Source organism: Rhagoletis zephyria, unplaced genomic scaffold (assembly GCF_001687245.7).
Source record: "Rhagoletis zephyria isolate East Lansing unplaced genomic scaffold, Rhagoletis_zephyria_1.1 Rzeph_scaffold_01714, whole genome shotgun sequence".
In the NCBI taxonomy this organism is placed as follows: domain Eukaryota; kingdom Metazoa; phylum Arthropoda; class Insecta; order Diptera; family Tephritidae; genus Rhagoletis; species Rhagoletis zephyria.
In genome coordinates, this window is record NW_016158798.1 from 28,903 (window position 1) to 42,749 (window position 13,847).

The following is a 13,847-nucleotide window of genomic DNA, read 5'->3' on the forward strand; positions in this document are numbered from 1 at the left end:
CCCCCCCCCCCCCCCCAAAAAAAAACAAAACGAAAGCACTGAAAATATGTACCTAGAAACATTTGACTATTTAAAATGAAAATTAGTTTTTGCTAAAAATATTTCTACGTCGCTTTAAATTTGCCCACGCGTATGAGCAAAGTAAAGCGTGCGCTTTAATATTCATTTGCTAATTTATTTATGTAGATTTTTTTTGTCTGTGTATGTGTGTGCTTCGCTTGTATGTACTATGTGCTTATGTATGTTGTGTATGTGCCTCTTCTGTGTGAAGTGAAAAAACGTGCTTTTGAAAATTTTATCTTGCAATTTCTATGCTAATATTTTAGTATGTGGTTTTTGTGTTTTTGCTGATTTGTAGCGCGTAGAGTGGAAAATTTGTGCTGGAAAGTGAGGTTAATTTCGCAATTTGGCTGATAAATAAAACAGCTGTTTGATTAATTTTTTTTTTATTTTGAAAGCAAATCACAGTTATTTTAATATCCCTACTTTATTTTGTTTAAAAAATCAAACCACCCGATACTATTTTTTGTCTGTTTACACGGTGACGGCAAAATGCGTAGAAAAAGCGCTTGCATTGCCATGGCTAACCTCACTTTTACGCTTCGTTGTTGGCACAATCATACTGATCGGTTGTGTTTACCGTTATGACAGCGTTTATTAGATGCCAGTAATTTGTATTTCTTACCCATGCTTTGTCTAGTTAAAAGTCAGCATATGTTATTTTTTATCAAAACATAACCTTAAAAAAAAAAACGAAAATAAACTGCCGGTAACCTATTTTCAATAAATAAATGTATGTCTTGCAATATTTTGTTGTTATTTTTAATTTCATTTCGTTGTGTTTTAATCACTATCGGCACTATAGTATTTCTACTCGGCTCTTGATTTCACCTCAGTTTGACATAATCGCTATAGACTACATAGAAAACTAACAAAACAAGAATAGATAAGACTTATCAGCTGCGCCGATTTGCGACAAAAATAGAGTTACGCACACATACATATATATACATATGTACTTAGGTGCATATAAACACATTTCTAAGTACCTAAAAGCTGTAGGATTATTTAAGTTATTTTTAATTTTAATCAAAGCCGACTATATCAGTCTGTCAGGTAGGTCGTCGTAACACACACACACATATGTACATACACACGTTGTTTACTCTGCCTACCCAGTTTTGTTCGCCCAGCGCTGGTTGTCTCGCCCATAATCAGACCTGGCTTCCAGTTGCCTGCGTCAGTATATCAGCAAATCTATATAAAATTTTATATTTATTACTATTGCCTGTCGTGAGTTCGAAAAGGCTAAGATCGTTAAATTTATGTATTCTTTTTTTTTATTGTATTGCGGTCTTTAGAATACCTTACACTAAATATGGTTATGTTTAAATAGCCCGTATATGTATTTATGTACACATGTAAGTATGCTGTACCCAGTGGGAATTAGGAGCACGTAATAATACCTTACTAGCAACTTACTCTTCACCTGGCAGTCATTACCATTTCCCTGCCGAACGTCCCTTACTTTTACAAAGGCATGGCCGCCTTATGTAAGTAGGAATTTAGAATGTACATTTGGTATCAGACATACTTCTGAGCCGCTTTACAAAGTAAGTTACGTGTAATGCAGAGCAGTCGCTCGGAGTAGTTCGGCGCTTGGAAATAACTTCGGCTGCACGTTATTTTGTAACTGACAACGTAATGTGTCTTCGGAGGTGTTCATTTTGCCCTTTACTAGTAGATGACATTGGCCATGATGACAATTTTGGTACTAAAAACTGAAGGAAAACATGGCTTACCTCGCAAGATGCTTACCTATTTTCCCAGTGGGTATGTATGTACCTACATATGTATGTATTGAGGTATGAAAATTCCACGAGTGTATTTAATTAATTCGAAAAGCTTCTCAATTATAATCACTTTGCTAAATGCGTCATGGAAATGTAAATATTTTATTTGTTGTTATTTCACTATCGCGCGACTGCCCTAACTGTCAAGCCTAAATGGCCGCATTTATTTTTATAATAATTTTCATACAAAAATAATGTAGGATTCTATTCAACAATACAAGCAACGCTAATCGAGCTAATATCTTTTTTGCTCCTAATACACTCTAGGGTATATATGTATCTATGTATGTAAGTATGTAACTCCCTCCTGCACATGTGACATAATCTGTGAGAAAATTGGTTTAAAATGAAAAGGTTGCAAGTTAAGAAAATCATACTCGGTATGAAGAGTACCTCAGATGCTAGACCAAGATTTTCTTACCAGAATTCCAGAATAGGATTGCTAATAAGCGATAATTGGGTGCCAGGTTTACCAAAGTAAAGGTGTAGAAGGTGCTCATCAGCTTTAGCTTCGCCTATTACAAGCAGAAGGCCTTGCTATAGAAAAGGCGGCTAGTTAGTCGGGAGCAAGATGATATTTTCTATTAACGTTTACTATATTTTGGTGACATTTTGATCTCGAAATTTTTCGATTGATGTTATCGAAATTTTTTATCGATGTTATCGATGTTTTTATTGGTGTTATTTTTTTTATTGATGTGATATGATTTCTTCATCGATGGTATCGGAATTTTTCTTTTAATGTAATCGATATTTTTTGGTTTTTTTTTCTTGTTGATGTTATCAATATTTTTATTGTTGTTATCGATATTTTTTTATTGATGAGAGCAAAAGATAAGAGCTGCCCCTTAGCTTGTTAAAAAAAAAATTACGATAAAAAAGTTTGCTGATTTTATTTTTTTTCGTCACTGAAAACAACCGTGTTAAATACATTTTCATTCGATGTATTTTACTTGACATCACTGTTCATTGCGCAATTATAAAATCTGTCACTCGATGAAAAAATTTCAGCACAAACAGTGTAAAGCCCTGTTTTAATTGATGAGTTCGATATTTTTACTGATGTTATCGATATATTTTATTGATGCTGTCCATATTTTTTAATGCTATTTATTTCATATTGATGGTATCCATTGGTTAGAAAAAGGCTGTTATTTATTTACGATTATTTCACTTGCGAATGTATTTAAAAAAAAAAAAAAATTTATTTCATGGCTAAAAGCAATATTACTTCCGCTAAAAAACCTATCCGTAACCTTTAAAACAGTGAAAATTAGACAAGTGCAAAATCAAGGTAACAGTTAAAGTTTATTAAAATTTATATTACTTATATAAGCGATTGCGAAAACATGTTTTCATTAAACTAATTTCTTCCACCAAGGACGTTACCTTCAAACACAGCAGCTGCCTGCCGTACCTGAATAACCTTGACGTCGGAATGCAAATTTTCTTATCACAATGATCCACCTTTGTTTGTTGATAACTAAAATAATTTTTTTTGCGCCTCTATAAATTTTTAAATTTCTCATTCAAATATTTGCCACTGCTCTTAACTATTTAGTCATATTTGTTATCGTATACTTGCTCTAATTTTCTAGGCTTAAAACAGCGATGAACATCTGCGCGACCCCGAGTAAAAAACCCACACTGCGAGAAAAAAACTTTCTTTTTTTTTCTATGAACATCTTTTGTGCAAACACATTTTCGCCTTGATTTTTTTTTTGTTTTTTTTCTTTTCGAGCACTTTGTCATACTATTATTAAACATTTTATCATTTGGCACAGTTGGCACACAATCCGAAGCAAAAAATCGCATGCAAACCCAAGTACATAGATATGGAAATAAAATAAGTGATAGGTTTGTATGTCCGTTTGTGTGTACACATAGTACATTTAACTTGTTGAACGCGTGCACTACACAGCTCGTGTGTTTGAGCACGCTATGGCATTGCTCGCCGGTTGAGTACATATGTATGTATGTACATATGTACCATCTGCAGACATAAATACATATAAATAAAATTAAAATATGTACTATGTACTTAAATGTTTATCTCCTATGCGCAAAAGCATAGATTATTGAAGTAAAGAGCGAAATACAAATATTTGATTAAATTTGCCAATTTAATTTACATAGTGCGATTTAAGTTGTTATTGTTTATTTTACGTTTTTATTTTTTTCGTAAGTTTTGTTTTATTTATTTTTTATTTTTTGTTTAAATTTCTCTCGCCCATAACAAGTGATAGTGATATGGTATGTATGGTATGTACTTCGAAAGAATTATTTTCGAACGTTTTTTGCGTCGTAATAAATTAATTCACTTGTGTTTGCATTGTATATCCCGTCTCACCTTTCACATTCTGACATTCAACGTGCATACATATTAGGGTTGGTCCATAAAATATCAACATCTAAATTTTTTAAGGTGCGCCCATTAGTTTGGTTCTACGTAAAAAATAAATGCATCCACGAAAGTTTCAAAATTTTAATAGCTTTAGGGGTCCGTTACCAGGGGTTGAAAAAAAAAATGAAATTTCTTCTAAAATCGAAAAGCATTCGACAAATTTGTTACTTGAAATTTGGCATAAACTCGCTGATTTAGATCTGGTCAAAGTAAAAATTTTGTCGAATTTTTGTGTTAAAAAAAAAATCGATTTTTTCGTACCCTCTTTTTAATTTTTAAATTTTCGTGTGCCCATATTTTGTACGTAGATGACCACCCTTATACCTATCTCCATACATACATATTTACACATTTTTTGTATGTTGTCAGCTGTCAGCTGTCTAAAGGCAAGCGAGTGTGAATAAGTGGTTAGGTGGGCCTTTTTGCACTGTCTCTTTTCTCTACTTTATTTCTACTACTACTACTTTTATCTATGCTTTTTATTAGCAGCTACGAGCATTACATTGTTGTTGTTGGTATGTGCTTCGTATACACTTTTTAAATGCCAGTCGCCAATTCTAAACACCGGCTTGAGCTCCTAGTCTTATTTACGCTTAAAAAATAGATTCGCAGTTGTCTCGTTGGCTGTCAAAACGCAATAGCCAGGCTCTGTCGGCTTTGCTGTAAACTTCTTCGCCTTTTTGCTACATTTTCACCTGGTTGGTTATTTTTTTCTGCTCAGTAATTCTTGTTTTTGTGTTAGTAATTCTCATTTCTTGCTTAAAATTCAAAGCGCATAGTGTGGGTTTACCTTACCTACATTTGTACATATATATGTACATATGTATGTGTATACTTTATCCAAGGGCTTTTTTTACCTTNATGTTAGCAATTCTCACTTTTGCTTAAAATTCAAAGCGCATAGTGTGGGTTTACCTTATATACTTGTATATGTACATATGTATGTGTATACTTTATCCAAGGGCTTTTTTTACCTTGTTACTTCTAGTAGAAATCACAGCCGCCTAGTGCTGTGTGTATGGCGCCACTTGACAGGCTGCAACGTATGTAGGTGCTGTCGGATACAGACACTTAATAGACATTTGAAAGAATGCATTAAGTCGAGTTCAGCTTTTTGTATTGCAAGGCGCTAAATTGTTGACTTTTTAAGGAATATTTCAAATATAAACTATTCAGCGTTGCAGTTCATGAATCCATTCTAATAAACTTTTAATAAAAATATAAAATTTTAGTCTGAAGTGTCCTTACTTCCATCATTAAAATTAAAACCTCTTTAATTTGTTGAATTGTTCTGCCAAAAGTTTACAATTATGTGACTGGCAAGCAAGTTTCTAATATTTTAATTTACATACATACAGTCAGTCAATAAAGTTTGGGTACAGCGATTTTTGCAATGTGGGCAACTATTTTTTAAATATTTTATTTTCGCTAATTTTGTATAAAAACATGGTTAGTTCTACAACAAAAACCCTAAAAATCAGAGTTCCAAACTTAGTGTAAAATTAAAGATAATTCTGCAAAATTTAATTCACATATTACACCTTTTATTTACGCTCTCTAGAAAAAAATTGGGTATGCAGTTTTTTAGCCCATTCAATTTTAGAATAAAGTGCAAGTATGAGGAAGCTACGACTTACCATTGATTTTTGGCAAAGTTTTTTTGTTGAAGCTGTCGCACATTTTTTTCATATAAAAAAATTATCGAACATTATTTCAATTTTCAAACTATTCAAATCTATGCAACTGAAAACATTCATTAAATATTAAAAAAATTATTTGGAAATTGACTACAGAAAGTTCATTACTGACAAATTGCACAAACTCATTATTAAAAGAACATCGAAAAATGTGGACAAAAACAACAAAAACAAAAAAAGTAAAAAAATTTAAGAAAAAATAGAGTTAAAGAAAAAATAAAAAATTAAAAAAGTTAAAAATTAATTAAGGGAAAAAAACTCAAAAATAATAAAAACATAAGAAATAATAATAAAGAAAAATTAAAAAATGCATCACATAATGTACTTACATATTTAATTTTGTAATGTTTTTTTTTAATATTTTATTTTTATTTTTTGATTAAAATTTTTCTGTTATTCTTTGGCCTTTATTTTAAATTTTTTTTAATTTTTCCAATATGCGTTTACATTTTTTTTTAAATATTAAAAAATTTGTTTACAAATATAATGATTATAATTTTGCGAATGCCAAACTCAACAAAATGACTACACTTTCCGATAAGCTGTTAATTAGCTTTTAAAAAAGTGATGAGTACAAGATTTCTGGAGGAGTGGTGTGTGTGTGTGCAGCCAGTTAATTGCAGAAGCCAGCCTAAAAATACAGTCAGTCCTGCAGTTGCTGGTGCTTATCGATGTGCCGTTTTAAAGATAATCTCAAGAAAAAGCTTAAATTAAAATATTAAAAATTGCATTAAAAATATCGCAGCTGCATTAAGTCTTCCGATTTTATATTTTTTTTTGACATTTTCCATCAACTCGCCTTTATCCTTAGCGCCATTACTTGACTATACATATGTATTTACATATGTATGTATGTACGCTTATCATGATTTTATAATCGTTTACCCTTTCAATATAAAAGAAAATGAAATAAAATTAAATTACCGCTCGCCTCCCATATGAATGTGTTTTTTTTTTATCAGCTCATTTTCTGTTTTGATCTTTTCATTCTTGCTACATACATACATATGCATGTATTTACATATATTACATGCATGCATTCTGTGTGGGTTCGTTGCATTGCATCGCTTTTTCTTTGCCACTTGGCGTTCGACGAACTGCGTAATTTAATTTATAATCATAGCACATAATTTTAAAAGCAGCCATAATAGCCAGAAAAAAATAAAAATAAAAACAAAAACACAAACCGGACTACATGAATAATGAAACCAGAAATATTGTGCGATTGGTGCTTGAACATACACACATATGTACATATGTATGTGGGTATAAGTTCACTGCTGGACAACGACAGCAGCGATAAAAAAAAATTAAATAAAATTAAAACAACAAATATAAAACTGGCAACAATGTCTTTGCTCATTATGCGCCACATAAATGCATCCATGTACATACATATGTATGTATGTATTTAAAAGCATCTGTTTATATTTCTGTGTATGATATATGTAATTATGTATATACATAGTAAATTTATTTGCAATTTTTCGCTTTTTATAGTCTCACTTCGCCGGCTCTGCTGACTATGGCTGTTGTTGATAATTGTAATTATTATTTTTTTTATTTTGTATGCCGGCTTGCTGCCGCTGCATCGCATATTAATTTTTCTTTTTTTCTTTTATAATACTTGTTGCTTGTTCTCTTGATTGAGATTTCCACTTGTGCACATTTTTAGAAAAATCTTGAAATAAGTACTAAGCATTTTTCACATATTTGATCTCTTAATCTAATTTTTTCATAATCAGTTGAAACAAAGACGGGTCGGGTCGGTCGTATCGGCGATATCACAAACGTTAATGAATCGATTAGATTGAAATATTTTATTTTATGCTTATGTCTTATCTTGCAAAGTATAGTATAGTGCTTTGTAAAAAATGACTTCCCAGCCTCGCAAGTACCAAACACATCCATTAAATATCGATGAATACATTTATCGACGGTGATATCGTTAAATAATATGGCTAAAAATATAGATAAATATACTGCTAAAGACCTGCTTTCATATCAAGGCATCGTAAGTGCCTTAGTATATTCGTACTTTTTTCTCTTCAGTAATTTATGGCAACACTGCTGAAATTAACTGCGGTATTATATTCCCTTTAATATCGATGTGCATATTTGTTAGCATTATTATAATGAGAACAAGTAATTTTTAGCAAGAAAAAAACCGACTTCAACTCTCATATAAAAAAAAATATATATATATATATATCTCATGATCCGCTGATCGGATCTTAACCAGATTAGTATGGGACCACCTCTGAGACACTAACTTTCTGATGCAATTGATGAATTATCGAAATCGATTGACGTGGTCCAAAGTTATGCGGTAACATACATAAAAAAAAAAAAAAANAATATTCCGACGAACTTATAACCTCCTCCTTTTTTGGAAGTCGGTTAAAAAGCCGTAATACAGCCTTACTTTATGCATCTTACCTCATCCGCCATATTTTTTTTATTTTTTTTTTTTTTTTTCTTTACTTACAGAACTTTGATTTTATATCTTTTTGTTGTTGTTTTGTGCTCAAAGAAATATCTCTGAACAACTTTTATCATTATTTTTTTTTTTAATATACTTATCACACTTACCCACATTTGCGTACATTTGTACTTATGAACTTACATACTTATGAACTTATATACACATTTATATACATTTCAATTAAATGCGCTAATATAAACGAAAAAGAACATTAAACGCGTATTCATCGGCGGGAACCTGCGTCAGCATCACCCTTCTTCGTTCACGCGCCGCTTAGTTGTTTCTTGTATTTTTGTAATTGAATTTGGCAATAAACGTTTATTTTAATCCTCTACTATATACATACATATGTATGCATGTATATAAAGTTGCCACGTTTTCCTTTTAAATTTTGTGTGTGCGCGCTTCATTTGCGTATTTTACGCTGCTGGTTTCTTTTGATTTTATTTTAAATGCGAATGAGACGTGTTTCATTAAAATTCAATCAATTACGTTTGCGGCTACTAAGTTGAAGCAGCAGCAGAGTAAACAGCACAACCCAACCCAAACGCATAACATCACATGAGAATTGGCTTAAAAAATATACATACATGTATACATATATATATACATATGTATGTTTATACATACATATATTCAGCAGATCGATATTGACGGACAGACAGCGGTACTTCAAGTACACAACTGTTCAGTCAATTAGTGAATGCGTTGAATTAAATTAAAATTTCTTTTTTGTTTTTAAGAAATTAAATTACTGTGGTTCTAAATAAGTAATCGGTGGAATTTTTCACATCTACAACTTATTTAACTGTTTTTTTTTTTTTTTTTGATAATTTATGCAGTTTCTGAGTATTTACACTTTTAAGCTGAGACTAATTTGAGCTTTACTTATGGCGTTTTCTTTTCGCACAAATACTAAGGAAAGGGCATTGAGAAGGCAACATTTTTTGTAGAAAAGAAAACGCCATTAGAAACCAGCATCGCTCTATTCTTATTTATCTGTCTAGAAATTAGTGAAGCCTCATTCAAATTGTACTTTATCAGCAGCAGGCCGTTTGTCAGCAAAAAATTTAGTGCCGCCCTTACATGCTGTATGTATGTATGTATGTACATATAACTAATATTTTAGTAATTTTTATTTCATAGCTTTGAGCTTTTCTGAGGGCACATAAGCTTTAACCAATATGTGCAATTTTCGAAAAACTAAATGTCTCTGTCTTAGTCAGTTAAAAAAAAAAACAAGTTCTAGTTTTAATTATTCATTTTTTACGAAGTCGTTATCATTGTAAAAATATAAGTAGAAATTTCACACCAAATATAAATATTTCTTTTTAACAACCGTTATGTAAAAGTTACGGTGAAGTAAATGTGAATCGTATCGGAAAAGTTTGTTTGCTATATTCAAAAACGTGAAATTATAGAAAGTGCAACGAAGCTGGTCAGAGCTGCGTGTGGCTTAAATTAAAGAATCTCTTGGAAAATTACATAGTAAATTATAGAAAAAAATTTGAAATTGCAATCAAAGTGAGAAAAGTATAGCTTGAAGTTTTGTAATTGGTTTTGGGGGATTGAGGTTACTGAAAAAAGTTTCCAATTCTTTGTGTCTAAAGTACGATAATTTTTTTATTAAATAACCCTTGGCCTAAGTTTTTGTGAACAGCATGTATATTTGAAAGTCAAATCATGCGATAAGAAAAAAACTAAATAAGTAAAACTAAAAATGAAAGCGAAATAAATAAAAATAATAATAAAAATGAAATAAATAAATATCTAATAAAATAAATCAAAACCAAACTGTAATAAGTAAAAATGAAAATGGAATAAGTATGAATGCAATTGAAAATAAAGTAAGTAAAAATAAAAGTGAATCAAGTAAAAATAAAATAAGTCAGAATAAAAAATTAAATAACTCATCAAAAAAAAAAATATATTAAAAAAGTGGTACATACAATATATATATTTACGTATCTACAAACGGTGTTGGACATATCATTTTAGACCAAATTTAAAATGCTATTGTTTGTCACTAATGTTTTTTGTTTATTCTTAAAGTTTTTCAATTAAATTAACGTACATTTCCTAACAAATGCCATATAAACCCAAGTTGAAAACTTTGTAAAACACTGAAAAAAAAATGCATCAAATTTTCATGCAAATTTCAAACTTTTCTCAGAAGTGTTAAAATTTTTTTGGAGTATACAGTTTTCTCAGTGTTCTACAAAGCTTTAAGCTTGGGTTTATATTCTATATTTTAATTGAAAAATCTTAAAAACTAATTTATAAACATTAAGGGCAAACAATATAATTTTGAATTTTTTCCGAAAAGATAGATCCAACACAGTACATACATCTGTATCTATATTCAAAAATAAAATAAAATAAAACAAGTTAAAAAATAAAAATAAAAATTAATGATTAAATAATAAATAAAAATCAAAATAAAAATAAAGTTATAAATAGAGATAAATATAAATAAAGCAACAAAAAAGATTAACAAAAACTGAAAATGGTAAATAAAAAATTTAAAAATATATGACGAAAATTTTAAAAATAAATGAAAGCTAAATAATAATAGTGAAAAATTAACAACTTTAAATAAATGTAAAAACTAAAGACAAAATTTTAAAATTGAGAATAAAATACATATCCTGAATATTCTGGTGAAAAATTTCGTTCACCGAGTTTAAAATTTATGGTTTAATACGCTCTCATGGTTAAAATGTACACATTTTCTCCTCATGAGCTATCATTAATGAATACAGCTATTTTTACATAGCAAAGAAGAGAAGTTGGTGGTCAGTTTTGCATAATATGCATATTATGTACTTATATAAAACTATAAAAAGTGATAAATATTGGTCCTTCGCAGGATTGATTCTAAAATATATATATACATATACAACTAAAGGGGAAAATTATTCAGTGCTTCAAGACAGTCTTATANCAAGTTGGTGGTCAGTTTTGCATAATATGCATATTATGTACTTATGTATATAAAACTATAAAAAGTGATAAATATTGGTCCTTCGCAGGATTGATTCTAAAATATATATATACATATACAACTAAAGGGGAAAATTATTCAGTGCTTCAAGACAGTCTTATAAAATTTAATATTTTTCATGCCAATATCGACTAATTTTTTTTTTTAATTCTGTTACGTGTATTATTTTTATATACAAGTATAAAGAAAGCTGCAGAATATTGAATGAAAACGAATNTCTAAAATATATATATACATATACAACTAAAGGGGAAAATTATTCAGTGCTTCAAGACAGTCTTATAAAATTTAATATTTTTCATGCCAATATCGACTAATTTTTTTTTTTTTAATTCTGTTACGTGCATTATTTTATATACAAGTATAAAGAAAGCTGCAGAATATTGAATGAAAACGAATTAGAATGAAATGATGAGCCTTGCGCGAGGCATCGAACCAAATTTAAAGTAAAAGTAAACAAAATTCACTAAAAGCGCATTGAGAATTCATTTTCAAATGAAAATGCAACTAAATAAATATTTTCACAGTTCGCCAGCGCCGCCTGTTTTGGCTGCCAACGAAATTCCTTGTCGATCATTTGCCTCTTACAAGTTGTCTGAATTTTTATTACAACAACTGAATTGAATTTATTTCATTGTTTTTAAATGTGTTACAAAGCTGTTTTTTTTCTTCGATTTTTTTTCTGCTTTTGATTTCACTATAAACCTTTTGCTGCTTTTATTTCAAGCGAGTCGCGTAATGCATTACAAAAATGCTGTTTTTATTGATTACATGATTCTTTGTTTTTTTTTGTTTTTGTCCATCAATCAGTTTGAAATCTATGCTATGCAGATCCATGGTACAATAAAAACAGGTAGAAGCCAAATTGACATCGAACCTACAAAAGTCAAAGTTTTCGGGAGAGTAAAAATAAAAATGAGCGTGTGTAAGGAAAAATAAAAAATTACATTTCGCTGGTTGACGTTTTTGAGTAAATTTGAAGTTTTGTTTCTATTTATTTATTTTTTTAGTTAAAATTTGTTAATTTGTATGTTGTTTTATGTTTTTAATTTATGAGTTGCAGTGTTGTTGGAGGGACTTTCCGGCATAAGGGTCATAGGAACAGCACTTGGCATCAAACGTGCCTTTCCTGTACCTCCCGGTGCATTTATGAAATCTGCTGCTTTAAAGATGTTTAACGCACAGCAAGGCATTTCGCTGCAGCTCTGACCCACAGCTGCTTTCGCAACGCTCTTTACGCGAAGGACATTGAGGCACGTTAAATGGTATCTGCTTTATATTTAACACCACATAAAAAACAACGCTTCGGTGTTGCATTTTTAACACATACATTAAGTATAAACTGCACAACACTACAAAAACTCAAATGTTAACTAAAATTTGTTATTAACGAACATTCAAAAAAAAAAAACAACGATATGACATTCAAAGCGTAACGAAATATAGGAAATAAAAGAAAAACAAGTTGAAGTTTAAAGGTTTGGTTCTCATGAGAGCAACGTCATTTTGGCTTCTACCTGTATTTATGTGCCTTGATGCAGATCAAATTATTTTAATTTTTGTTTTCAAATTTATTTTCCTTTTCGAATCCATTTGTTTTCAAATCAAAGTTTTGTCAACATCCCGTTTTTTAATCTATTCCAAGGCACATAAATACAGGTAGAAGCCAAAATGACGTTGCTCTCGTGAGAACCAAACCTTTAAACTTCAACTTGATTTTATTTTATTTCCTATATTTCGTTACGCTTTGAATGTCATATCGTTGTTTTTTTTTTGAATGTTCGTTAATAACAAATTTTAATTTGCACTTGAATTTTTGTAGTGTTGTGCGGTTTATACTTAGTGTATGTGTTAAAAATGCAACACCTGAAGCGTTGTTTTTTATGTGGTGTTAAATATAAGGCAGATACCACTAATTTTTTAACGTGCCTCAATGTTCTTCGCGTAAGGAACGTTGCGAAAGCAGCTGTGGGCTGAGCTGCAGTGAAATGCCTTGCTGTGCGTTAAACATTTTAAAGAAGTAGATTCCACAAATACACCGGGAGGTACAGGAAAGGCACGTTTGAAGCCAAGTGCTGTTCTTATGACCCTTATGCCGAAAAGTCCCTCCAACAACACTGCAACTCATAAAACAAAAACAGAAAACCATGATAAAAATATAGCAAGGTAGAACCGCTGAGAGTCACTTTTAAAATTCTTGACGTTTCCAAACAATTTAATTTTTAAATTTACTCACAAACTCACACACACATTTTCATTTTCAATCTCAAGCAACAACAATTTCGTACAATTTCAATTTTTTATTTTCACTTTTATATGATTTTAAAATGTTGGCAAACTTCAAAAAAAAAATCATGGCCGACAAATTGAGAGAACGGTTATACCTTGCTATGTTTTTATCATG

The 13,847-nt window shown here is 30.4% G+C and overlaps 1 protein-coding gene across 2 annotated transcripts in view; it reads left to right on the forward strand.

Annotated features, from left to right (window-relative positions):
* Nucleotides 1–13,847, forward strand: part of Lk6 (MAPK interacting serine/threonine Lk6 kinase) — a 50,190-nt gene that overhangs the window by 27,621 nt on the left and 8,722 nt on the right. Inside the window, exon 1 of one of the 2 annotated variants that reach the window (XM_017618816.1) lies at nucleotides 7,710–7,714. The exons of the other annotated variant lie outside the window; for it this stretch is intronic. The gene's annotated coding sequence lies outside the window, so the exon portion shown is untranslated. Of the gene's footprint in view, nucleotides 1–7,709; nucleotides 7,715–13,847 lie in introns of those variants that run through there. 2 annotated transcript variants of the gene reach the window in all.